We start from the raw sequence: 27,419 nt of genomic DNA, 5'->3' as shown, positions 1-27,419 counted from the left end.
CAAATAAATCATATCTAAAAACCTTTTACCAAGCGAGGGACCCAACACGGTCCGTGTTTCGGACAACCTTCATCAGTGGTCCCATTAAGTACAAATACAATATTAAAACAATTATGTAAAAATAATGAATCTAAAAAAATTTTTATATTAAAAAAAATATATATAATATATATACAAAATATATATATAAAAGGTATATAGGTGTTGTATAATATACCATATAGGAACATGGTGATCCTGTTTATGCTTAAAACAAGTGTGTGAAGAAGAAGGAAAGAAAGACTGCATGCAATAATCATGAATTCCGTGTTCTCCGAAACACGGACCGTGTTGGGTCCCTCGCTTGGTAAAAGGTGTTTAGATATGATTTATTTGTCACAATAAAATTTGCCTGCATCGTGTACAAGCCTGCAGTTTTGGTTTGTTTGCTCTGGTTGGTTGTTTACTGCAGACGAAGTTGGACCCCTTGTTTTCCCTGGTTTTGTTCCACTAAATACCACGCTACCATTTTGTAAAAAGGGTGGGGTGGGGTTAATTATTTTAAAAACTTAATTGGTGCAAATTACAAGCAATTAGCACCTCATACTGTACGCATATGTGGAATATACATTTAAAAAATAAATAAATAATTGGCTAACATTAAAATTAATTGGATGGTAGATGCATAACTCGGTCCGGTAGGTGTCTACCACTTTCAGGTAGGAACCTAGTCCAAGGCACCTACCAGAAAGTAGGCACGGTTAAGGGGTGAATTGTGGGCGTGTTTAGAATGTTGGTGCCTGCTTTGGACTTAGGCGCTGGTATTTAGGCCAAGAAAACACTGGCAAAAATAGGGTATGCCTAAGGTTAGGATGCCTATAATTGCCTAAGTCCACTTTAGGTACTATAAACAGTGCCTATCTTAAGATTGACATATGCTAAACACCGCATTCCACTGCACCTGTTTTAGGTGCCGTCTATAGAATTGGGGCACCAACGTTATAGATGTCACAGTTGTCAATCAAAAAAATGGTGCCATTTATATAATCACATCTAGTGGCACCTAAGCGAACTTGGGCATCTTTAGGTGTCCTAGACATAGGTGCCGCTCCATTAGGCCAGCTGTTCACTCACCTAATTTGGTGGTCCTTATTTATTTATTTATTTATTTACTAATCTTTAAGCCCGTTACATTAACTGGTGCTAGAATAGATGTATCTGTCTGTCTTTCTTTCTGTCTCTCTCTCCTTGGCCTCTGCCTTTCTGTCTGTCTTTCTTTCTGTCTGTGTCTCTCCCTGGCTCCCTGTCTGTCTCTTTCTTTCTTTCTTTCTTTCTTTCTCTCTCTCCTTGGCCGCTGTCTGTCATTCTTTCTGTCTGTGTTTCTCCCTGGCCCTCTGTCTGTCTTTCTTTCTTTCTCTCTTTCTCTTTGGCCAGTCTGTCTGGTTTTTTTTTCTTTTTTTCTCTCTCTCTTTTGCCGCTGTCTGTCTGTCTCTCTGGCCCCCTGTCTGTCTGTCATTCTTTCTGTCTGTGTCTCTCCCTGGCCCCCTGCCTGTCTGTCTTTCCTTCTTTCTCTCTCTCTCTCCTTGACCGCTGTCTGTCTGTTTTGTTTTGTTTTTTTCTCTCTCTCTTTTGCTGCTGGCTGTATGTTTGTCTATCTCTCTGGCCCCCTGTCTGTCTTTCATTCTTTCTCTCTCTCTCCTTGGCCACTGTCTGTCTGTCTTTCTTTCTGTCTGTCTCTCTCCCTGGCCCCCTGTTCCCCTGTCTGCCTGTCTCTCTCTGTTGCACCATGCCTGCCTGTCTCTCCGTGGCCCCCTTCTGTTTCCCCCCCCCAGAGCAAACCAAGATTGCTGTCTTCCCCCCAACACACCTCTCTCCCCAAAGCAGGAGGGCTTGGGCTCCCTCCTGGCTTGATTGAGTCAGGGCTGTCGACGGGGCAAGAGGACTTGGGCTCCCTCTTGCCCCGATGTTGTCGGGGGGGGGAGGGGGTGATGTATCACAGCAGGAGAGATTGGCCATCTCCCCCCGCCACGATGCAATCACTTCTCTACCCGAACTGCCACAACCCGCGGCAGGAGAGATTGGGCATCTCTCCTACCGCGGGTCACAGCAGTTCGGGTAGAGGGGTGATCGCATCGTGGTAGGGGAGATGAGGCACTGCATTGTAATGTGATTAGTGTGTACCTCCGAATGCAAAATTAGAATCAGGATTCTCTCAGCGGTAATTAGATATTCTCTCCAACATCACTCATATAACATCTAATGTTCATATCAAATGAGGTTGTTGCCATTACTCAAATGAAAAGTTAGAATCAGAGTTTTCTCGCCAGTGGTTATATATTCTCCCCAACTACTCTCCTGTATTGCCTGTCTGTTAAATGAGGTTACTTTTTTGCGCAGTTCTGGGTTTCCTCTATACATCCCTATCTCCTCAGCTCCTCCAAGTTTGCTACTCTAGCCTCTAGGGAAAGGATTCATTCTCTGAGAACTAGGAAATCTTAGCATTGAGCATACACGTATAACCTCTCACCAACTGGGAGATAATCATATATATGACAGTGCGAAAGACTGGCTAGCACTCCTCTTGCTTCTAGATCATTGTATGCATCTTAGTATTATTGAGCTGTTTAATTAAACCTTGTTAAGGTACTAGGAATATTAGACTAATATAAAGATCTTTAGTATTATACTGTGTGTTTCATTTAGTGTTTCATTTTTAACAAGTAATGACATGCAATAAGAGTCTGCAATAAGCACTCCTCCTGTTATTAGAATAACTGACTATAAATTAAGACTATTAGTGAAGAAATGTGATAGGGGTGTGATAGTTGGAGAGGGTGGGTGGGAAAAAAGACTGAGCTAGGCCTTGCTAGGCCTGCTAGATACTATCTGTTAATGCTGGAGGCTGTGGTAGCTAAGTTACTTTCTTTAGCAGAAAATTAATGTTTAAAACTATGGGGACAAAACTTTTATACTATGGAAACTAGCTAATAAAGTACCGTATTTTCACATAGATAACGCGCACCCATGTAAAACGCGCACACGGGTATAGCGCGCAAAAAACACAAATTTATATACAGAAATTTTTATATACCGCGCACACCCGTATACCGCGCATGCTGCCCGACTCTCCCGTCGCCGCCTGACTCTCCTTTCGCCCGCCCCGACTCTCCTCTGGCCACCCCGACTCTCCTTTCGCCCGCCCGACTCTCCTCTCCCCCTTGAATCCTGTCCCCACCCTGAAAGCCTGAGCTCCCTCTTGCCCCGATCGTGTCGGGGGTGCCGCGGTTGGCTGGGGCAAGAGGGCTTGAGCTCCCTCTTGCCCCGATCGTGTCGGGACCGCCAAGAGGAAGCAGCAGGACACCGGTAGGAGCTTCTAAATGATGGGGGGGGGGGGGTCGGGAGGCTGTGGGGGTGCGAGCGGTCCTTCAGGGTGGGGGTGAGGGTGCGGGTGGGAGTGCGTGCGAGCGGTCCTTCGGGGGGGGGTGAATCAGACGTGGGGGGGGGAACTATGTAAAAAAAATTTTGTACAACGCGTTCACGCGTATAACGCGCAAGGGTGTGCGCGGTACGTAAAAACCACGTATAACGCGCGCGTTATATGCGAGAAAATACGGTAAAGTAAAGAAAATTAATGTTCACTTACCTAGAGATATTTCCTCTTCTGCTCTCAGAAAGAAGGTTACCTAAGACTTTTCCTCTCTATATAGGTATGATTCTTAGCAGACTGCTACAAACAGATCCTTTGAAGCTAACACAGTAATCAGATTGACCTGGTGACATTTACAGCTAGTCTACCTTTCTACAGAATCTTAACTAACACCTAATTCAGATCAGAAGCACTGCTTTCTGCCTATTATGGCATAGAACAGAAACTAGCTTTTTTTTTTTTTTTACAGAAAGTTTGAGCTCTCTTCTTCACTTTGTTTTAAAGCTTTAGCCTGTTATAGTTAAGTTTCTACCTCTGGTAAAACAATTCACATTTAAAACTATGGGAAAAGGGTTATGCACTATGGAAACTAGTTAATAATAAAGTTTGCCTTTTTTTTATAATGAAGACTGAGCTAGACCCTGCTATGCCTGCTGGAGGCCATCTCTTAAAGCTTCAGTCTGTGACAGTTAAGTTTCTAATTCTAGCAGAAAGTTAGTGTAAAACTATGGGGAAAAGGTGTTCATACTATGGAGACTAGCTAATAAGGAAAGTGTACTTTTTTAAAAGTTAAACTGTCTTTATAAAGGAACCTACAAATTATCTTTTATCCCCAAGTTATTTATCAAAGCACAAAGCAAAATAATGTTCATTTACCCAGGAAAAAAATGTCCACCTTTCTTTTCCTCTCTTCTTCTCTCTGAAAGAAGGTTAAATTAGTACTGTTTCTAATGCAGATGATAATGCAATGATGATGATACATTTATTCTTTCAGTCAAGTGTTTCAGAGAGACCTTTGATCAAAACTTGTAGAGCCAGTCAGAAGACATCAGCAATACTACATCCTGGCTTGATTTGAAAGAACTTTTAGTCAGACTGAACAATCCAGTTTCTAGAGCAATTTAATACCTTTTTAGCTATGCTGGATTAATGACTCATAAGCACATTAACATGAATGACAGCCATTTTAAAAAATAGTTTTACCAAAATGAAAGTGGATTAAATTATAGGACAATAAAGTTGTTGGGATAAAAAACATTGACAATAGTTGCATTCATTGTACTTGTGGTACTTATACCTTTGACTCAAAAAGTATTATAATAGACAATAACTTTGTAAGTCCACTTAAATAAACTTTTTAATGTATTCTTCATTGTATTTTTATTTTTACAGGCAGTCCCTGGTTTAAGAATGCCAAACTTGTACTTATAATAATAATAATAACTTTATTTTTCTATACTGCCATAGTCGAAAGACTTCTAGGTGGTTCACATTGAAAGAAGGCTGGACAATCAGCGAATTATAGAATTCCAGAATCGGCAAATTACAGAATTCGAGAAGTGAAGTGTTACATAAGAAATAGTAATTACGTAAGAAATTACATCGAGGTTGGCAAAGGGGAAATATCATAGTGGGTGAAGGGCATCTGTTTAGGAGATGAATTTGTCAAATAGAACAGTTTTATTTGATTTTCGAAATGTGCCATAGGTCTGCCTGGCACTATTAATGTAATTTCCCAGCCAGGATTGCTGTCTGCTTGCTTGGAACATGAAGGTTCTGTCCAAAAAGGATTTGTATTTGCAGCCTGTGATCTTTGGGTTTGTAAAGATGTTTTGGTTTCTGGTTGTTCATGTGGGGTTGTATAGTGTGAAGTGTGGTAGTAGGTAGGAAGGTGCTAGTCCCCAGATCTGTTTGAAACAGATACGTGCAAACTTGAACAGTATGTGCGCCTCCATTGGCAGCCAGTGGAATTTTTTGTAGTAAGGGCTAATATGGTAATTTTTCCTCAGTCCGATGATCATGCGAACTGCAGTGTTTTGTACTATTCTTAATTTTTGTATTTTTTTGGAGGGATACTTAGGTAAACGATGTTGCAGTAGTCTGGGATAGATAGGATCAGAGACTGCACCAGTAATCTAAAGGATGTTCTGTCAAAGTATTTTTTAATGGTCCTTAGTTTCCACAGCGTATAAAAGCATTTCTTCACCTGTAAGTTTGTGTGATCAGTCATGGTTAAATGTGTATCTAGTGTGATACCCAGTATTTTTATGGTTTTGGAGATTGGGTATTCGTGGTCGTTTAATTTTAGCGATGTTCTGGTTATTTTGTCCTTGGGGCTTGCCAAGAAGACTTTTGTCTTTTCTGTGTTTAGTTTCAGTTTGAAGTTGGTTGTCCATTTTTCGATTTCTATCATTATGTGAGAGAGGTTATCTATAATTTCATTTGTTATGTCATTTAAGGGGATTAAGATTGATATATCATCTGCGTATATACAATGCTTTAAGTTTAATTTTTGTAGTAGATGACCTAAGGATGCGATATAGATGTTGAACAGTGTGGGTGATAGTGGGGAACCTTGGGGCACCCCCGAGGGGTTTTTCCATGGGTTGGAGTAATTTCCACTGCTGGCTACACGGTAGGATCTGTTTGTTAGGAATTCTTGGAACTATTTCTTTACCTTTCCTGAGAGCCCCATTGCATCTAAGCATAGTAGCATGATTTCATGGTCTACTAGGTCGAATGCACTGCTAAGGTCTAGTTGCAGAATCAGAGCACTTTTGCCTTTGCTGAAAAGATCATAGAGGTGGTTTAGTATGGAAGCTATGACTTTCTGTGCTGTATCCTTTTCTGAAACATGATTGGTGTTCACTGAGGATGTTAAATTTGTCTAGGTAGTTCACTGGCTGTATGAACTGGGGTCCTGCTTCTCCCTTCCTGTGTTAATGTTCCCTGTTCTATGTGCAGGACCCAATAAACAAGCAGAGCTCCAGAGTCTCAATGTATGGATGAGGCAATGGTGCTAAATGCTCCGACATTGCTCTGATGCTCATGGAATTCTCTACCGTGGCTTAATAAAAGGGGTGGGTGTAAGTTAGGTGCTTACAAGTAGATCAGCTAGGCATGTCAATCTAGGCACCTAACTTCAGGCTCCATTTATAAAATCTAGGCCTAAATGCTAAAAAGCTTCTTAACATTTTGCACATGTGAATTCTCTTAACATTCATTAAGGCCCTAATGCTCATGAGAAGGCCCTACCACTGCTTAATGAAGTTCCCCTTAAGCAACACAAATTGACCCTTAATTCTGCTAAATGTATCTAATATGTTACTCAAATAGAAATTCCCAGCCTAAACCAGAACACACTTTTTGGAATTTTTAGAAATTTGACATCTGCCACTTCTCATTATAATAGTCAAGATTTTTGTCCCCTAGTCAATGAATTGTCATCTTTTATTTCCTGATAATTTAACTACAAAACAGATCATCATACCACCCAATCTGGATAAGGTTGTAGATTTTCCTATACAAGCTGGATCTGGCAAGCTGAGTTATTCATCTGCCAATTGATGAAAAGTGGGTTAAATCTTTATTAAGATTATCTTCTTCATCGTGCATATCAGATATTTGTCCAGTTTATTTACTGATTCAAATAATTAACTGGTTAAAATGGGACTGTTAAACATGGCATTTACAACAAGGCAGAACAAGTCACAAGGTTCTGAGAGTGGTGACTCAAAGACAAGAGCCCCTGTGAATATCAACACAAATGCAAATAGCATACAATAATAAATAATTAGTATAATTGGGTACCCTCAGTGTGAGGGATCAGTGAAGGGAGAATTTCTCCAACGCTTCATACAACAAGGTGAAGGCAACCATACCCCCATCTGCACACCATCATTGGGTACCTCCTGTGTGTGCCTTAAATCAAAATGTAAATCAAACCACAGTAAAAAAACTAAATAAACACAGGAGAAATCAATCATTGAGATCACTCTGAGAACCCCCCAGCCAACTCCCCCCAAAATAGCAATGGACTTAGCTTCAAGTAGCCTTCATAAGTTTACAGCATAAACAGGGGAAACCTGGATACCAGGTTCAGGTTCAACCAAGTCCGGTTTCGGGAGCTCAACGTCCCTTCATCAGGAACCTGCAGATGAAAAAAATCAATGGTATCAGTCCAAGCCGGCTGGAAGGAGGGCGGAGATAACAGAGCGAGGCACAAAGAGCGCTTAAAAGCCACAAAGGAAGTGGCGTCACGCATCAAAAAGCTAATCATAACAAGGGAAGAAAAATAAGACAACAGAACTAGATGATCATGTTCCACTCGATGCTGTCATTCAATCCGTACGGTTGCACACACTGCAGATGAAAAATCCAAAACTGTTCTCTAAGTTGAATGTGAGCCATCTTATTGCCTCTAAAGTCCCCGGGCAGCTGTTCCAGCACAAACCATGTCAGATCATAAAAAGCATGGTCTTTGTCCAAACAATGGGGTACTAAAGGGGCAGATCTGGAGGCTGTATGAATCCTACTTTTGTGTTCATACAACCTGGTCTTGATTCTCCTACTAGTGCGCCCCACATAAATCAAATTACATGGGCACGTAATGACATAGATCACCCACTAGGATTCACATGATGTATGATGCCTCAACTAATACCACCGGTGAGTCTGAGAGTGCTGCCAACATGAGATCGATAACGTATTGCAGCACATATTACAATGTCCACATGCCTTATGACTTCCTAAAGTATTGACAGTCCAGAACACTGCAGTTGTTAATACATTTTTTACATTTCTGGGGTGAGAAAAGGCAATGCGGGGGGAGTCCTTAAAAACAGGATGAAAATCCAGCACATGCCAATGTTTCCTAATGATATTAGCCACTTGATGAGCTTGATCAGAAAAAGAGATCACACAAACTTGCCGATCAGAAGGGGGGTCTCTGAACAGTGTTGAGTAAAAGATCAGGATTTGCATAACGTGCTCTAAGATAGGCATGTTTAATCATCCAATCAGGATAACTCTGAGCTTTAAAACGTTGAGTCAACAGTTTGGCCTGAGATTTACATTCCAATGTAGTTGTACATATACGGCGTATCTGAAACGAACAGGATCCGTTTCTTGGTCCCGAAATCGTCCTGCAAAACATTCTGTCATCTATTTCAGACGTCTGGAGGCAATTCCCCTTAGAAAGAAAGATACACGGACAGAGTTCTAAAGGGATAGCCTGTTTTTTATTAGTCTGCATTCATTATATATCTTCAGTGGTATTAGCAGATGACGTAAGTACAGACCATATCTACTGACAGGATACATAGGCTTCAAAGAAGTAATCAAAAAGGAGCAGGATATGTACTTCATTGTTTAAAGCTAAAAGGTGTAAAAAGCTTCCTTTATCTATCTCAACCGGTACATAGTAGTGGGGGGTCGAGCCTTCATTGTCTGAGAGTTAACTTTGTTAACATAAATTAAATGACCTCTTCCCAAACCATTAAGAGAGTAAACACCCAACATTCTACATTTGATTACTTCCAGCATGGACAGAGACAGAAAACTTATCCATTAAAATGTATCCTTTCATAGACAGAGACAGAAAACCTATCCTTTCCTTTCAATCCCCTCTTACGTCATGAAAATGACGTCATAAATGCACAGCATGAGCGTGGAGGGAGAGATATTCTAGATATGTCTCTTGAGGAGGAGTTTTAGGGGCTGTAATATGAGTCAAACAGCGCAGGAACAGTCTAAAAATTACATAAGCAACAAGAGTGCAGATAATAATAAAGATTATAATAATAAGGTCTTTCACCCACCCCTGCATCCAAATAAAATACAGATCCCAAGGATTAGATAAACCAGAATTACGTTTAAGTTCAACATTCTTATTGATAGTAATAAGGGACTCAAACCTAGCCTTAACCTGGTCTCGGGCCTTGAATTCATCTGGGACCCCTATCTCATCTATGTATAGCTAAAGTGCACTGGCCTATCTACTGGCTGAGTAGTTTAACACGGAGCCGGAGGTCTCCACAGAGCCAGTAAATATCACCTAAAGCAAAATCTAATGCGGCAACAGTGAAGCATACCTATAATTTCCAAAAAAGAATACTAGGCTGTAGTTAAATTTCCAGTATGCCTCGGACAATAGTTTCTGATTAATACATTAACACATTTTAGCTAATCATGATTTAATCAGGGACTACTTGAAACCGTCTTCCTGCCCTCAGGGTCTATCTGCATCCCCATGCCAGAGTCAGATTGATACAATTTCCCATAGGCCTTTGGTGACACCAGCTATGCCAACCGAAAATGCTGAACGCCTGCAACGGCTATGCTGACATCTTCCATATTCTTTGAAATGAAAGCAAACTTGTGGTACCCTTAGCCAGCTTGCCTCGCTTATGCCTTGCCAATCTCTAACAGTATATCATAGCTGTCCTCCAAGCTATGAAGATGAACAGTTCCCATTATGAGTTCAAACCTCTATCTTAGGTTGCATAGGTCGTATCTATATCTTACCCGTCGTTGAGCGAATGAACGGTGCATAAGAGGTGCAGGAAACTTTCTCAGGAGGCCCAGGCAAAAAGGTACAAGGATGTCATAAGAGAGTATGTAAGTATGGGATATGGGATAATATTATCTCTGACCCTGGTAATGGTAATGCAATAGGCCATGCCAAATTAAAACCAAATTAGAACCAAATTAGTAAGTTGTCAGAGAAGATACTGGAAATTCATGTATAACTGCCTTAAAAGCTAAAAGAAATGTACACGTGTTTCACTCTACAGCAAAGGAGAATCATAACAATACATAGCAAAATTTGTAGAATAGTTAAGCTAGGATGAATTAAAACATTAAATACATGGTTTGCAGTGGGCGAATACCCAAAGAAAAGTTCCCAAACTGAGACATGAGCGTCTCGTAGCAAATTTTCTATAGTTTGTGCAATCTGTCCATTTTCAAAAGTGATAGTATGATTCACTTCTTTGGAGGTTTTCTTAAGTTGTTCAATGTAAGTATGGAGTTCAGTAAAGTTCAGCAGCTTTTGGAATGTCTCATTCCCCATTCCAAGAGGTAGTGGATGTACAGCATATGAAATAAAGTCTGAAATGTCCATAGAATAGGTTAAATAGGAGGAATTGTACAGCAAAGCGTTCTTAGGAAGGTGGCTATCTCCGATGAACAGGAAACATTGTGTACAGCATGTGTGGAAAAGTCTTTGCAGTCAGGGTGCAGGAAGATGAATTAGTCCAGCAGGAACCAGCAGTCTCTTTAAACTGGTGAGATGGGATGAAATGATGTTTGCACAGGATCTTTCAGTCACTGCAAATTAGTGGTATTCACCCTTGAGATGGAATGATGTTTGTGCATACAGGGAGGGATTTGAAAAGAGTCCCGATATCATTCAGCAGCTGTACTTCAGTGTGATCCAAATAAGAGATAGAAAACGGGAGAGAAACCATGTTGCCTGTACTGAATGTAGAGAGAGAGAGAGAGAGAGAGACCAGGTTTCCTGTACTGAATGTGGCAACATGTGACAATATTAATGCATTTACTTGTTATAGTTATGGCAAAAGAGAGACAATATTCAAGTACTTAAGGTTCTTAATCAGACATTCCAAAAAGATATGTTTTTGTGTGCTGCATATAACTATTATGGCAATTCAGAGAGACCATAATTCTGTACTGAATCAGAAATGTGTACTGAATGGTTCATATCAAGTGAGCACCATAGGATATAGATATAGAATAAAACCTTTTCTTAAAATATAACCCCTAACTAAGCTACATTTAGCATATGCAAATTATAGGGAAAAAGAACATTGCGCATTTGGGCTAGTAAAAAGTGGGAAAAGAGCTAGCTCTAGAAATGGCCAATATTATGTATCCTGGGGTACCCCTCAAACTAAAACAAGTAGACAAAACACAGAGCACATGGCACAGACAAAACACAAAACACATAGCTCTAGGCTTCAAACTATTCTTCCATCAGTCAAGTGTTCAGAGCTGAACTTATCTCTGGAAATAAACACATTGTTATAGAAAAACAAAACAGAGATGAACACATGAGTAAAGTATATGGACAAATAATGCATAGCATAACCATCTCATATTTAGAAAAACTAATGTCTCTTTGGATCGTCTTTATCTCTGCAGTGACAAAGAGGATCCCTGGAAAACACCAGAAATATCCTAGTGCCAAAAACTGGGATGGGCATGCATATATCCGAACCGCTGCTAAGAAAAAGAAAAGAAAAACACATTTTAATTTTGCAACATCCTAATTTCAGCTAAAACAATAGGAAGGAATTTTTTTCCATTCACAAATGTGCCAGCTGTGGCTTTCCAGATTTTATCTTTAATAGTCCTATTCATGCGTTCGACAATACCGGAACTCTGTGGGTGATATGGGAGATGAAATTTCCACTCAATGCGGAATGCGATAGCTAAATCTTTGCATACTCTGGCAGTGAAAGCAGGACCATTATCTGAGTTGATGTATGTGGGACATCCCCACCTAGGGATGATTTCGCGAAGTAAAATGTTCACCACAGTCTGAGCAGTTTCATTTGTAGTGGGAAAAAACTTCAGGTTATCGGGAGAACATGTCAACAATAACAAGGGCAGCTGGTATACAGGGTTTCCCCTCTTTGCACCAAAGTCCGTCCGAAGGGCGGTTTTGGGCACCGGCCAGATGGGCATTGATTAAGCCAGTGACCAGGGTCTCCGCAATTAAAACATCCAGTACTTCTAGATGGATTATTACCATCTCAATCGGAGACAGGGGCCCGCCCGCTACGAAACCCGTGACCCCCTCTTCCGCGAGGAGCGGACAGGCGCGGTCCCCAGGTAGGTAGCTGGCTCTAATAATGCAGGATTTCCCGAGGCTTAGAGATCTCAAAGCGTAGGAGAGTGTTGCGTAGTGGTTAGCGCTACAGCCTAAGGAACCTGAGGCTTGGGGGTTCAAACCCCACACTGCTCCTTTTTTCAATCTGAAATTATGCACGAGAACTAGTGGGCCATTCTGAAATCATTTGTTTGACCAGAATCTGCAAAGGAGAACAGAGGTTAGAAAGGAAAGTCTGAAGTAGGGAATCCATATTTGCATGGGCACTAAGTCCTGCCTCTTGGGTCCAGGTTTCATTAAACCTCTTCCACACCTATCAAGCTCTGTCTGCAATCCTAATCAAATCACATTGGATTCCTGTTTCTCATCGCATTACCTTTAAAATCCTACTTTTAGTTTTTAAAACACTGTCTTTGAACGAACCCCAATTCATTAATAACTATTTATTCCCCATAGTATATCACGTTCTTTAAGATCCATTAATCAAAAACTCTTAACAATTCCATCACTGAAAGTTATCGGAACTCGTCATCATGATATCTTCTCTGTAATGGCCCCACAATTATGGAACACCTTACCTCAGCATTTAAGAGTAGAAAATGACCTAAACCATTTTAAAGGCAATCTGAAGAGCTTCCTTTTTAAAGACGCCTTTAATTTATTTATTCCCTATTCCTATTGTTTTCACCATTCATATCTTCTTTTGTGCTTTATTAATACAATTGTAGTTCTGCCCTTTTTTCCTTATGTATCTGTTAGTTTGTATGTCAATATGTCAAACTCATGTAATTTATTATAAATAAGCTTATGTGTACACCTTGTTTTTTATTTGTAAATTGCTTAGCAAATTAAATTAAGCTATTCAATAAGTTAAAAATAAATTGAAACTTGAATCTCACAAATTTCCATATTTTTCTTGCTCTATCTGTAAAACTAATTCTGGCCCCTGTATTAATTAAAGTTAATTTATCCTGACCCTCTTTGGTAGTATTAACATTGGGGCGGCCGCAAGTGCCCAAAATCAAAGGTGCCACATACCTCAAGCTGAATTCAGAGTCTGACTTCTTTCCCTTATCCTGTGTCTCCAAAATTGAGTCCACAGGAAAGTGATAGGAGTCCGGCAGGGCTGTGAAGGTTTGAGTGACCTTGGTATTTAGATACAGAAAGTCAGGACATCCCTATGCACTAACACTGTTTTCCCTATGCACTAACACTGGTTTTTTTTTTTTCCTGGCTGTCAAATCACTTTTTACTCTTTCCAATTCTATCTGCATTGTATCTTGATCCTGTTGCAAAGCATTATATAAAGGCATCACTAAGAAAGAAAGATAATGCCTCCAAATTATTCAAAATACTGCCATTAAAATCATTTCAACTTAAAAGCTCGAAAATTTGATCATGTCACACCACTTTTGATTAACTCCCATTGGCTTCCCATAGATCATCGATTTACTTATAAAATAATGTTACTGATACATAAAACCTTAGCTTCCGGTCTACCTGATTTCATCAACAGGTTATTAATCCCCCACAACCTCCATCGCACATTACGTTCTTCTTATCAAAACCTGTTATCCATTCCCTCTTTAAGACACATTGGCACCATGCGTACTAATATCTTTTCTGTGACGGCCCCTACCGTCTGGAACTCAGCACCAAATTATATAAGAGAAAGTTCATCACTTGATAAATTTAAAACTAGCTTGAAGGCCTTTCTTTTTTAAAGACGCATTTGGAGTATAAAAGTCCTTTTAAGGACTGTAATGGGACTTTGCTCCTTGCTTTTCTTATTCATTTTAATCTTTTCTACAAAGTGCTAGATTATTTATTTTTTGTTTCCTCCCTTTTGTTTTGATCCTTCTCTCTTTCTTTTTCATTATAATTTGTTTTGTTTTTAAATATATGCCTTTCTGACTGTCTGTTTTAATAATTACACAAATGTATTTCTACCCTTTTTCATTTTGTTTCGGTAAGTTCCCCAAACAAACCTGAAACCTACTTACAGGGAGCTCTTCTACGTTTAAAAGTTTCAGAAATCATATTCGTTCTGTCCACTGAATATACATTAACATTTTATAACATTTCCAATATTCTTTTATCATTCTTAAAAACTTATTTCAGACAATTTATCTATGTATCAAACAAGCTGCTGAAAAGTTCTCAGCCGGCCTACAAACAGTGCTGAAAACTAGTCAGCCTGCTTGTCATTACAACAAAGGAGAAGGAGGGGCTGTCCTCCTCCTCTTCCCGCCAAAGACTGCCACAGAATCAGAATCAGATCTCCGACTCCAACTCAACCACTTCACCCATACCACACATCCACAACCTGGTTCACTCACATTCAATTCATATTAAGCCCTACAGGGTTCACCACTTTCACCTACCCTATTCAACATTTACATATCCTCTCTAGGACACCCACTGCAAAAACCAAACCTGATCTATTACATATATGCAGACGACATCTCCATCCTAATCCCAGTGAATAGCATAACAAATGAAACCTCAAAATACATTACTCATATAATGACCGAAATAGAACATTGGACAAGCAACTTCAAACTGAAACTTAACACAGAAAAAAACAAAAATCTTCCTTGCAAGCTCAACGGATAAAATTGCCAATTCAACGCTACATATAAAAGACCATGATTACCCAATTACCAACACAATAAAAATATTGGGAGTCACATTGGACACACACACCTCACTATGCTTGAACACACGAATATAGTGGCAACAAAATGTTTCACGATGTTATGGAGATTAAAGACCATCAAAAAATACTTTGACCCACTATCGTTTAGATTACTAATGCAGTCACTAGTGCTTTCTACCCTGGACTATTGTAATATCGTTTATTTGGGTTTCATTCAGAACTCAGCTGTCCGCTTGATATATGGATTAAAAAAGAATGACCATGTCATCTCCCATCACAAACCACTGCACTGGCTGTCAGTCGAGGCAAGAATATTATTCAAGTTCTCCTGCATATGTTTCAAGCTAGTTTGGGGACCAGCACCTACATATCTACAAACCCATTTCGCACTCCACAACCCAACAAGACAAACCAGAAACAGCTATCTTTTTTGCATACCCAAGCATAACCAATTGTAAATACAAAACCTTTCTGGACAGAACCTTCATGCTCCAAGCAAATAAACAACAACATTGGCTAGACCGTCACATTAATAAAACAGAACTGACCTACAATGCCTTTAGAAAACTCATAAAAACTACCCTATTTGACAGATACATCACCTAAACAGAACCTCACCAAGTACTCTTTCTTTTCACAATGCTCTCTGAAATCCTAATTCTTGCTGTTTCTGAATCTCTAAACAAACTGTACATTGTAATTTTTTCCCTTTTTTCAGGAAAGCTGCGATTTTTCTTTACAGGTCCGCTCCAAAATTCTTAGCAAACATTATATTTTGTAATTTTGATTCCTAATAGTCTCTGTACTCTGTATTCCCTCCACATATTGTAAATCGCTGAATGTTCAATTCTCTTAAATGTAAACCGCCTAGAAGTCGCAAGATTGTGGCGGTATAGAAGAATAAAGTTATTACCATTATTATTATTATTACTGAAGTAAACAAAGTCTCATCTGTCTAGGAGGTGGAGAATCCTAAGTGCCTTTATGACCCATTAGAAAAACAATATCACAATGCAGGAATTTTTTCAATAAAAAAAACAATATAACAATGCAGAAATTTTCGCTTACCTTACCTTATAAGCGAGGTACATTAATAATATACAATATAATCTTATACTCTATAAAATCTTATCTAAGCGATAGAAGAGAAAAGCGCATGCAAAGAATGGTACAGATGACAGAATGCGCAGACGTTTCTATAAATCCACAATAGAGACTTTCCAAAAGTCTTCACTTAATTTCATTCTTCCCGAAAGAATGGCAGCTGCTTATTTTCGCGGCGGGAATTTACCGAAAACTCCACATTAATATTTGTCCTTGCCAAAAGGACAGTAACCGCGGCGGGTTTACCAAAAACCCTACAATTTAAATAAAGGGTTGGAACATGATGCCAATACCTGTGAGTATTAAAGAACAAAATTCAAAATTCAGAAATACTCACAAAATATTGGTAATGTCAAGTCCATCCCGGACGTAGCCCCCAAATTGAAACGAACAGGATCCGTTTCTTGGTCCCGAAATCGTCCTGCAAAACATTCTGTCATCTATTTCAGACGTCTGGAGGCAATTCCCCTTAGAAAGAAAGATACACGGACAGAGTTCTAAAGGGATAGCCTGTTTTTTTATTAGTCTGCATTCATTATATATCTTCAGTGGTATTAGCAGATGACGTAAGTACAGACCATATCTAGTGACAGGATACATAGGCTTCAAAGAAGTAATCAAAAAGGAGCAGGATATGTACTTCATTGTTTAAAGCTAAAAGGTATAAAAAGCTTCCTTTATAGTAGTGGGGGGTCGAGCCTTCATTGTCTGAGAGTTAACTTCGTTAACATAAATTAAATGACCTCTTCCCAAACCATTAAGAGAGTAAACACCCAACATTCTACATTTGATTACTTCCAGCATGGACAGAGACAGAAAACTTATCCATTAAAATGTGTGCTTTCATAGACAGAGACAGAAAACCTATCCTTTCCTTTCAGTATCCTCAAAAACTGATTCACTGGCAAAGATTGTTTGAGACGAGGAGGGTGACAGCTCAAGTAATGCAAATATGTATTATGATCAGTGATCTTCCTGAAAACAATAGTTGTCAGTTTCCCACATGATTTAGTAACCACAGTATCAAGATAAGTGACCTTAGTAGAACTAGTAGTAGCAAAAAATTTCAAATGACAAAAACTCATAAAATTTTTCTTCAGAGTTGGACCAGATCAGGAACACATCATCTATATAGCTATACAACATCCAAGATGAGGGATAAAGCAATTTTTCTTCAAAATTGGTAACATTCAAGTTGGCAACGCTAGGGGCCATTGCCGTACCCATGGCAATGCCATGCGTTGTAGAAATTCTCCCTTCGCTGATCCCTCACACTGAGGGTACCCAATTACACTAATTATTTATTATGGTATGTTATTTGCATTTGTGTTGATATTCACAGGGGCTCTTGTCTTTGAGTCACCACTCTCAGAACCTTCCACTGTTCCCTCTAAGCTGAGCAGGTGTCCTCCAGCTGCATTGCTACCACTAGGGGGTAGAATATTTTCAGTCGCTAAGGACAGGTATGTTCCCTGGAGTCCTGCAGAACTTGCCTGTCCCTCACAATTGAAAAATGTGACAGTAAAACAGCACCCTCTATTGGTGAGACTGTGGGTGGAGGACTCCTGCTCAGCTTAGAGGGAACACCTTGTTCTGCCTTGTTGTAAGTGTCTTTTGCAAGTTCCAGTAGCAGCTTTTTTGGGGGGTAGTGTACTGTTAAACATGGGACATTTCACAGATTTATTGGAGGGTATTTTGTTTACTTCCATTCTTAAAAAACACTTCCTTAAATCCATAATTACCAGCTAGCTAGAGACTGGTAGCCAGTATCCCATTTGCTTTCAAAAATGTCTGAAGCTACTGTATCGGAGATGTTATCCATCTATTAATAATTACACAATTATCTCAGTCCAGTACAATTTAGATTTAGAGTCTTTCATAGCAGAGACTCAATCCTGCTGTCATTGCTTCAGAAGCTAGGTTGATGCACACTAGAGGTGGAGCTGCAGTTTTGTTACAGTTTGATCTTACAACAGTTTTTGGCACAGTAGATTTTGATTTTCTTCTGTATAAATTATCATCACTTAGCGTTATAGGGACTGTCTTTCAATGGTTTAGGAATTTTTTGTTTAACAGACATTATCAGGTTAAAATGTAAGATGTCTTGTCTTCTACTTGGAAGACCTCATGTGAGGTCCTTCAATGGACTTCACTTTTTTGTCTCCAGTGTTAGGATGCCTTCAGATTTAAGGCTGTGAGCAGATCTTATTGGCTGAGGCTTTACCTTTTGGATGGTTCTTGGGATTGGGGAATGGGAGGGAAGGGGATGAGAGCTATGAATGTGAGGCTCCTATAGGGATACAAGGACACACAGGAATGGCAGGTAGCAACAGGAGAAAGTGGATGGGCTGTTAGTGGCAGAAGGGGATTGGTGGGGGCAGGAATCATAGTAAAGAAAATTTGCAGTTGAGGAAACTGAGAGGGAGAGAGATGTTAAGCCCATTCACCCACCTCAGTATTGATTTGGTGTCTGAAGGGCTGGTTCTGATAGATTGTATGGTGGGAGGCAAACATATACAGTACAGTCTTTGTGAGTATGTTTGAGTTTTGAGAGGGGATTTGAGAAGGAGGAGGCTGCAGCTGCGGGAGTAGAGCAAGAATGGGATTCTATTGGGGAACCCAGATGTGACCAGAAGAATGACGTGCATATTAAGGGCTCCTTTTACTATCCTGCGATAGCGCTTTTAGCGTGTGCGGAATTTTAGCACGTGCTAAACCCATGCTATGTGGCTAAAACAAACACCAGCTCAATGCTGCCGTTAGCATCTAGCGCACATGGCAATTCTGCGCGCACTAAAACTGCTAGCGCAGCTTAGTAAAAGGAACCCTAAAAGTTTATTGGTAAAGTGGGTTTTGAACACTTGCGGATGACACTCATGTTTTAATTTGTCTGGTGAGATGAGTGATGATTGATGATTGGAAAAATGTGAAAACATGAGTGCCGATGTTGTGGAACGTGTACATGACTTTTTTCGGTCAAGATTTCCTGCAATATGAAACATTTTTTTTTTCTTCTGCTAATGACATTTCTTTGTTGATTGTAGTAGATGATAACATGTCATCTACTACATGTTAAATATTTTGTTAAATATTAAATATCATCTACTACATGTTAAAACTATTTGTTAAATATTTTCAGTTGCATTTATCTGATTGAAAACTATGGTATTATTCATAGTTTCAAAGTTACAAGAAGATAAAAACAAGTTATTTTGGCTAAACCATGGTAAAGCTTCATTCCAGAGATTTTAACTCTGTCTGACAGTAGAGCAAATGTCAAAAGTTTGGGGAGTTTATTGAGATGCAATAATATTTTTAGACCCCCCCCCCCAAATTAATAAAGTAGTTCATACAATATTTTGTAAGCTTCTGCAGGTCTGCATTGTGCGATCTCTATGTGGCATGAATGTATTTTGCTGACTTTATTTTTATGGCATGAATGTATTTCGCTGATTGTTCAGTTTCTTATGGTGTAACCTGCCTAGTACTTTTGATAATGGCAGTATAAAAGGATAAATTTATTATTATTATTTGCTGAGAAACATTTTGCTATTTTGATTCAGGCACTTATTCTGTTCCATATAGACTACTGTAATAGATTATATGGTTTTACTTCTGTCCAGTTGACCAAATGCTTCAAAACATTGCTGATAAAATGATATTTCACCTTAAACATTTGATAGGGAAACCCCCTCCATAATACATTTGGCTTGGTTACATAGATACAGAGAAAAATGAAGGCAGATTAAGATTATCCCCCTCTTTTACGAAACTGTAATAGCAGTTTCTAGCATGGGGAGCCACACTGAATGGTCTGCGCTGCTCCTGACACTCATAGGAACTCAATGAACATCAGGAGCAGTGCGGACCATTCAGCGCAGCTCCCCGCGCTAGAAACTACTATTGCAGTTTCATAAAAGGAGGCCTATATGGCCTATCTAGTCTGCCTATCCATGCCATCTGTTATCCCTTCCTTTCCCTTAGACATCCAATGTACTTATCCCAAGCTTTTTTGAATGTAAATACATTTTTTTGTCTCTACCACCTCCACCAAGAGACTGTGCCAAGCATTCACTAGCATTTCAGAGAAAAAGTATTTCCTGAGGTTACTTCTTAGTCTATCCCCATTCATCTTCATCCTATGCCCCCTCATTCCAGAGCTTCCTTTCAATCGAGAGTCGCCTCATGAGCATTTATGCCACATAGGTATTTACCACGATCACTTTGTCACCATTTTCAATTTAAAACTTAATTAAATATTTCATATAAATAATTCTAAATAATATATAAATTTTTGTGAAGTGCTCAGACCCACAACCTTTTGTGCATTGTGATAAAAACACACAGCACTGGTTGACTATAAGACCATCACCACCTTCACAGTCTTAACTGCCTATATATCAGACAACATAAGGCATTGTAATTGGAATGCTGTTTAGTTGTTAACACTTATCTGTATTCCAGTGGCAGCTTTGTGATCTGCTATGATAACCTGTGCTCAATACTAATAACTTGAATGTGATGTCCCTGTCTAATCGACCCCTGACTTGAGTTTCGCTGAAGTAGCTTCCTCAGGAGGGAACACTATAAAATAACAATCATGAATCAAAACACTGACATCAACCACATTCAATGTCATCTATTCATAAAAAAATTATGATGTAACTATCCATTTAACAACTCAATCCTACCTGTGCTATATTTGGATCAGCAGTGTTAGGGATGTTTAAGTCATGGTAAGGGCCAATTAAAGCCCTAAAACTGCTTGATGAATTCCCCCTAAGCTATATTTACACCAATGTTGAACACTAAACAAAGGCTTTCCTCAACTACTATCTGTGCTCTAAACAGATGTTATCATACGCTCTAAAATGTAACCTAAATTACTAATCTAGACTCTAAAACACTGCATATATAAAACCCTAGCAGAGACTTTAATAATAATAATAATAACATTAGCATTCGCATTCCCGTCACCTGCAACTGAAAGCTAATCACCATCAATCAATAATCACACAACTCAGTTTTATTGGAATAAATATTTGGCCGAAGCTTTATTATCTATCTGAATATTATCTTCACTTACAATACAATCTGTGTCCAAAAACCAATAAACCCCCAATGCATATTTCACACATCCCCAGGGAGCTATTCAGTGTCGAAACTAGCTCCCGCTAAGTCTTTAAATTTATAACATTCCCCCAAACATGGCCCACGGTGACGCAAGGCCATGCTTCCCCTCCCCTTCCCCCAAACATGATCCACGGTGACGCAAGGCCATGCTTCCCCTCGCAGCAGTATCGCATAAGAGTGTTAAATTTATTTATTTATTAACTGCTCATCTCCCAGATCCAACTGGGCCAAACCCCATTTTCCGCCCCACCCAAAGCTGCGACCACCTCCCCCAACCCCATAAGCTCCACCAAATCCACCCAAGTCGACATATAACATGTACACCCCCCACCCCACCCCACAACACTAACACAAAACATAACACCAGCACAAATGGGAGGGAGGGAGGGATAATCTTTTCCTGAACAGACTACTCTACTGTTCCCCTTTCCTCAAAGAGTTCACTCCAGCCTGCCACAACATCCAACCAATCACGTTACTGCTCCGCCCCATCACCTTAGAAACTTCCTTAATCATTTTTCTTTCTTACAAGCTCTGTCTATTAACCCTTTCTTACTTCCTCTTATAAAATTGTCAATCCTTACTCTACAGACCCTTGATAACACCTCATATATTCCCCTTACCCTCTGTCCCCCCTCCCCCCATCATTCAATAAATATTACCAGCCAGTGACATCAGCTCAGCTAATGTTATATCACACCAGATGAATCTGGTGTTCTTCTTAATAATAACAGTTTAAATACCGCAGGACCGTAAAGTTCTATGCAGTTTACAATGATTAGAAATGTTACAGATTGAGTGAATAAACAAAGTTACAGATACACTATTATCTTAACTGATTTTGCTAAATATGCAGAGTAATCTATAATAATAATACTCTCGCCACATGTTCCCTGAGATCTGATCTGTCGGGAAGTGCCGGCGAGAGTGCGCATGCATGCTTACTTGGTCACCAGGACTCCAGCCGGGACTGCAGCCAGCTGCTAATCGCCTCCACAAGCCTGCTCCGCTCCTCGGAATGCTGCGGCAGTGGGGGGCTGTGTCTCGGAGGAGAGGGATCGTGGCGGTCAGCGCCCCACCACCTCTGCAAGTCTCTTGCTCTTCGTTCTGCGCGGGAATTCCAGGCACCCCATGTAACGCCCGTGTCCAGCGCGAGCCTTTAACCGTTGCGGCCAGCGCGGGAGAGGCGCGAGTGCAGCCTCGCCCACCCCAGCGCGAGGGACCTTCCCCCCTCTGCTCATGCTGCGTGAGGTGATGGACGGCGTGACTTTTGCTGAAAGGGGACCAGCAGTGGCTTAGGTAACGGGAACGCGAATGGGGGGGGGGGGGGTTGATGGTCTCTCGATGCCTGATCCACGGTGGGGCCCTCGGGCTGGGCCAGAGACCTTTCAAGGATGGCATTTCTTCTGGGTTGCTGCATTGGATCTGGCTCAGGCTACGAAGGACTCGGAGATCCGATTGTTTTTTATTTTTTATTTTTATTACATTAGCAATAATGACAAGTTAAACACAGGGCTTGCCTTTCCAAGAAAAACATAAGACCGAAGGCATCAGATCAAAAGGAAAATACATGAATGAAATACAAGTTCTTCCAGCAGACCACAATAAACGTAAGGGAGGAGAGAATATAAAAAGATGAGCGGGGGTCTGATTTTTTTTTTTTTTTGTTCTTATATATTTGTAACAGTTGTTTTATTGTAAATTACCTTGAAACTATGTGGAAGACAGTATATTAAATTATCATATCCCACAGAAAACGTATGGTGTTTAATTGGGGACTACACAAGGCCAGGCATAAGGTGCTACTCATGGACCCAGCACCTGGAAAGCTGTCACTCCTTAGGACACACAGAGAAAATATTGCCTTGAAACAGTCTCACACACATCATGAATTAGCAAGCAGTGCTCCGAAACAGGTTTCTGTCATTGCCCTGAGTTTTGTATAAGGCTCAAAATTAGACCTTAAACCACTTTACCTACCTCCAGCTAAGTTCACCTACCTCCAGATAATTCACCTACCTCGACTGAACTCATCTACCACCAGATAATCCTCCCCCAAATATCACACCTAATCACTCTTCAAGTAAACAGACCACAAAAAGATTGTAATCATGCCTACTCTAACTGTATTCCATTTGCTAAAACCACACAGCTAGGCACTGTCAGTTTTCTATCCAACACATAAGATCCCCAAGAAAAAAAAAAAAAAAAAAAAAATTGTATCCTCACTGGAAAATGTCCAGTAAAATCCTCTGTAATGTGATCATCACTGGAAATGTCCAGTCAAATCTTTTGTAATCCGCCTTGAACTGCAAGGTATAGGCGGAATAGAAATCCGTAATGTAATGTAATGTAATGTAAATATAATAACTGGCTGTTGCCCAATGTTTGCCTAACATTGTTATTATATTTCATTTTTGAACTGTTGCCTTATACAAAACTCAGTGCAATGATAGATGCCAGGTCTGAAAAGAATACCTGATAAGTGTGTGAGACTGTTTCAAGACAACAGTTTCTGTGCCTCTCCTATTTTTTGGTATTATGAAGTTCTTGAAAATATTTTTTTTCTTCCCTTTTCACGTAGTGCTACTCCTTAGGACACTCCACACGGTCAGTGCGGCAACAGAAAGAAAGACAGACAGGGGGAGAGAGACAGAAAGAAAGAAAGACAGACAGGGGGAAGGGAGAGCGACAGAAAGAAAGACAGACAGGGGGCCAGGAAAAGAGTCAGAAAGAAAGAAAGAAATGCCTAAGTCTACACATCTATTCTAGCACCCGTTAATGTAACGGGCTAAAAAACTAGTTTACAATATAATTAAAAAAGACATTGAAATTACCAACTGAACCCAAGTTTACTTTTCCTTATGTCTGAATGCCAGCAGGTAAGATACTCCAATGAAGTTTCTTTCCCTCAGCAGGTCCTCAGCACCTCTTCAGGACCTTTATAGGCATGTGTTACTTTTAATTAGCTTGCGTGAGATTTAAACTTTTTAATGGTATATAGTCAGAATATTTAAATGGTTTGTTCTCATATCTTTTTCATCCTAACACTTTAATACAAGGATCATCTAAGTTACTATTCTTTCCTTCTTTTACTGGAATAGGGTATAAGAGATTTTTGAAGGAATATTTCATTTATCAGGCAGTTCATTGAAAAGTTACCTTCTTAATTGAACTTTTGAAAGGAGTTAAAACACATTTATCTAGGAAACATTAAGATAAATTGCTCGGTGGTTTTTTTTTTTAATTATTGCGCTATAGTTTTTTTGTCATCTACTTTGAACCTTCTTTGGGAGTTGGCTGAATATCAATACCATATTATAAGAGGGCTAATTGTGTTAATACAAGGGTAAATTGTCCCTTATCAATTACAACCCTAAGTTCTGATACTAATGATAATAGACAGGTTTCAGTGCTTATGGAATTGAACACTTTTTAACTTACAAGATGTCTCTACTTTTAGGTTTTATTATTTTGATATATGTAGAAATGTATTTTCTAAATCCAAAGGGTATAATGCATAAGATAATTTAATAAGAGGGAACTTCAGTAACTTCTGCAGCTCATGCTGCTAAAAGCTGCAAATCAGAGATAAGCTCTATATAGCAATGCATAGATTATATCACTAAGGGCTCCTTTTACTAAGCTGCATTAGCGTTTTTAGCGCATGCAGCAGATTAGCGTGCATTAACCCCATGCTACACGGCTAGAACTAACACCAGCTCAATGCTGGCGTTAGCATCTAGCGCACGTGACAATTTAGCGCGCGCTATTCCGTGCATTAATGCCCTTATACAGCTTAGTAAAAGGAGCCCTAAAACACTCTCATATATTTGACATTAAAAATGTGTTCTAAATACTCTGTTAAAAAACATATATAAATAGTAACAGTGTCTCCGCGTGCAAATGTACTAAGTATATTGCCCACTCCCAAATTGATGAAATCCAAAGACTAATTTTTATTTCAGTTTATAACTGCAATGATTAGATATGTTATAAAGTCCAAAAGTCTTATCTGGTTGCTGGCTTGTACAAGGTGCCGCTGAAAAGTTCTCAGACCAACCAAGAAGAGAATGGTGTGGAGCCATGAAACCTACAAGTTATTCCACGCTTTTCTTAACACTTTTCATTTCAATGAAATAAAACAAAACGTGTCAAGAAAGTGTGTAATAACTTGTAAGATTCATGGTTCCACATCATTCTCTTCTTGGTTGAGCTGAGAAGTTTCCAGCAGCCCCTCATAATGATGTTTGACGAGAGTCTTGCTTCGATGTCTGCCTCAGGGACAATGCAGAGCTCAAGCAAACCACTGTTATCCAACTGCATCTTTGAAAGCTTACTCAGTTTAACATAATTCCTGCTTTTAAGGATCTAAACCACCCAAAAAACTGAAACATTTGGATTGACACCATGACATCATTTTTCAATAAACTTTATAGAAAGGTTCCTCAAATGATGGAATTCCACTCAACAAAGTCATTCAAGCCATTTGATTTCAGTGTATGTATCCACCATTGTTCTCTAACCCCCTCTTTTACTAAGGTACGCTAACCAATTAGCGCACGCTAATCAAATTAGCGCACGCTAAACACTAACGCATCCATAAACTAACATGCACACGTTAGCGTTTAGCGCATGTTAAATCGATTAGCGTGCACTAATTGGTTAACACACCTTAGTAAAAGAGGACCTACATATCAAATGATAAATATACTCACAAAAATGGAACAGAGCTATATATACTTTAGAAAATATAGAAAGGACCTTCAGATGGTATAAATTTTAACAAATGATCCATTCATTGAAAACTTTGGATCAACAATAAACATCATCATCAGTCCTTTCATGTTTTATATATATATATATATATATATATGTATATACTAGTACATTAACGGGTGCTAGCTGTCTGTCTTTCTTTCCCCCTCCATGTCCCTGTGCAGCAGCATTTCCCCCCACCCTACTTCCCTGTACAGCAGCATTTTGATTCTCCCCCCCCACTTCCCTGTGCACCAGCCACAGAAGCAGCTTTCGCTCCCCCCACACCACTTCCATGTGCAGCAGTAGCATTTCCCTTACCCCCCTTCCCTTCCCGCGGAGCTGCCCCCCCCCCACACACACTACCTTGTGCAGCAGCAGCATTTCCACCCTTCCCTGTGCAGCAGCAGCATTTCCCTGTCTTCCCTGTGCAGAAGCAGCATTTCCCCCCCCCATTTCCCTCCCCCACTTCCCTGTGCAGCAGCAGCATCATTTCCCGGCCTTCCCTGTGCAACAGCAGCATTTTCCGCCGCCCCCTTCCCAGCCGCCACATTGAAATTGATAGAAAAGCGCTGCACCGCGTTACCGCTGGCTTCGGCATCTTCTATCCACTGCGGCCAACCCTATGGAAAAAAGGAAGTAGTCAGATAGGGCGTGCCACAGTGGACAGAAAATGACGAGGCCAGCGTTAGTACGGTGCAGCGCTTTTCTCTTAATTTAAACGCAGGTAAGCTGGGCAGAAGGAGGAGGCTTTGGCGGTGAGTAAGGGCGGGAGGGGGGGAGTCGCCGGCTGTGCTGTGTGTCTCGGAGTTGCCTGGCCGCCGCTTCTGCACTCCTGCTGGCCACGGACCTACTGATTACAGATCAGAGATCACGGAAGCACGCAGGTAAGTGAGCATGCGCGGCTAGGTTTTTATTATATTATATATGTATATATATACTGTATACTGTATATACAGTATATATACATATATGTATATGTACAGTCATGTGAAAAAATTAGGACACCCCATGAAATATTTATATTTTGTTATGATGTTATGTTTTGCCTCTTAAAGAAATGATATGATAATACATTCAAGTGCTGGACATATCACTTTCATGGACTTTAGTTGCTTTGAAGCTTTATCCTTGAGGGGAACAATAAAGAACTTTTGATTTTTGAATGATGCCCATTTTGGACTCTTTTATGTAGTTTGTAATTTCTCACCAGCCACTCAAGTTACAGCTCGGTTGGGCTATGCTGAGGGCAGGGCTTGATTCTGGCCGATCCTGCATCCCACCATAATACCTATGTTCAAGCGGTATATCAAATGCAATAAATCCACTTTCAATGATTACGTACGTTAGCAATTTAAAACTTGCTAACGTACGTAAAAGGCAGATTTTACACAGAACTCTGTTAGGGAGTACTGGGTAAAAATCATAGAGCACAGCATATAATTTTTCTTGCTTATGCTAAACCCTCATCTGTATGTGTCATTTTTCATTCGCATGCTTGGTCA

The 27,419-nt window shown here is 39.9% G+C and overlaps 1 protein-coding gene across 2 annotated transcripts in view; it reads left to right on the top strand.

The window, feature by feature from the left end:
- LOC117355144 (cytochrome P450 2G1-like) overlaps window positions 1-27,419 on the top strand; it is an 80,982-nt gene that overhangs the window by 491 nt on the left and 53,072 nt on the right. The window lies entirely within an intron of this gene.

Source organism: Geotrypetes seraphini, chromosome 2 (genome assembly GCF_902459505.1).
Source record: "Geotrypetes seraphini chromosome 2, aGeoSer1.1, whole genome shotgun sequence".
Taxonomy (NCBI): Eukaryota; Metazoa; Chordata; class Amphibia; order Gymnophiona; family Dermophiidae; genus Geotrypetes; species Geotrypetes seraphini.
This window is presented reverse-complemented; position numbering and strand designations above follow the sequence as displayed.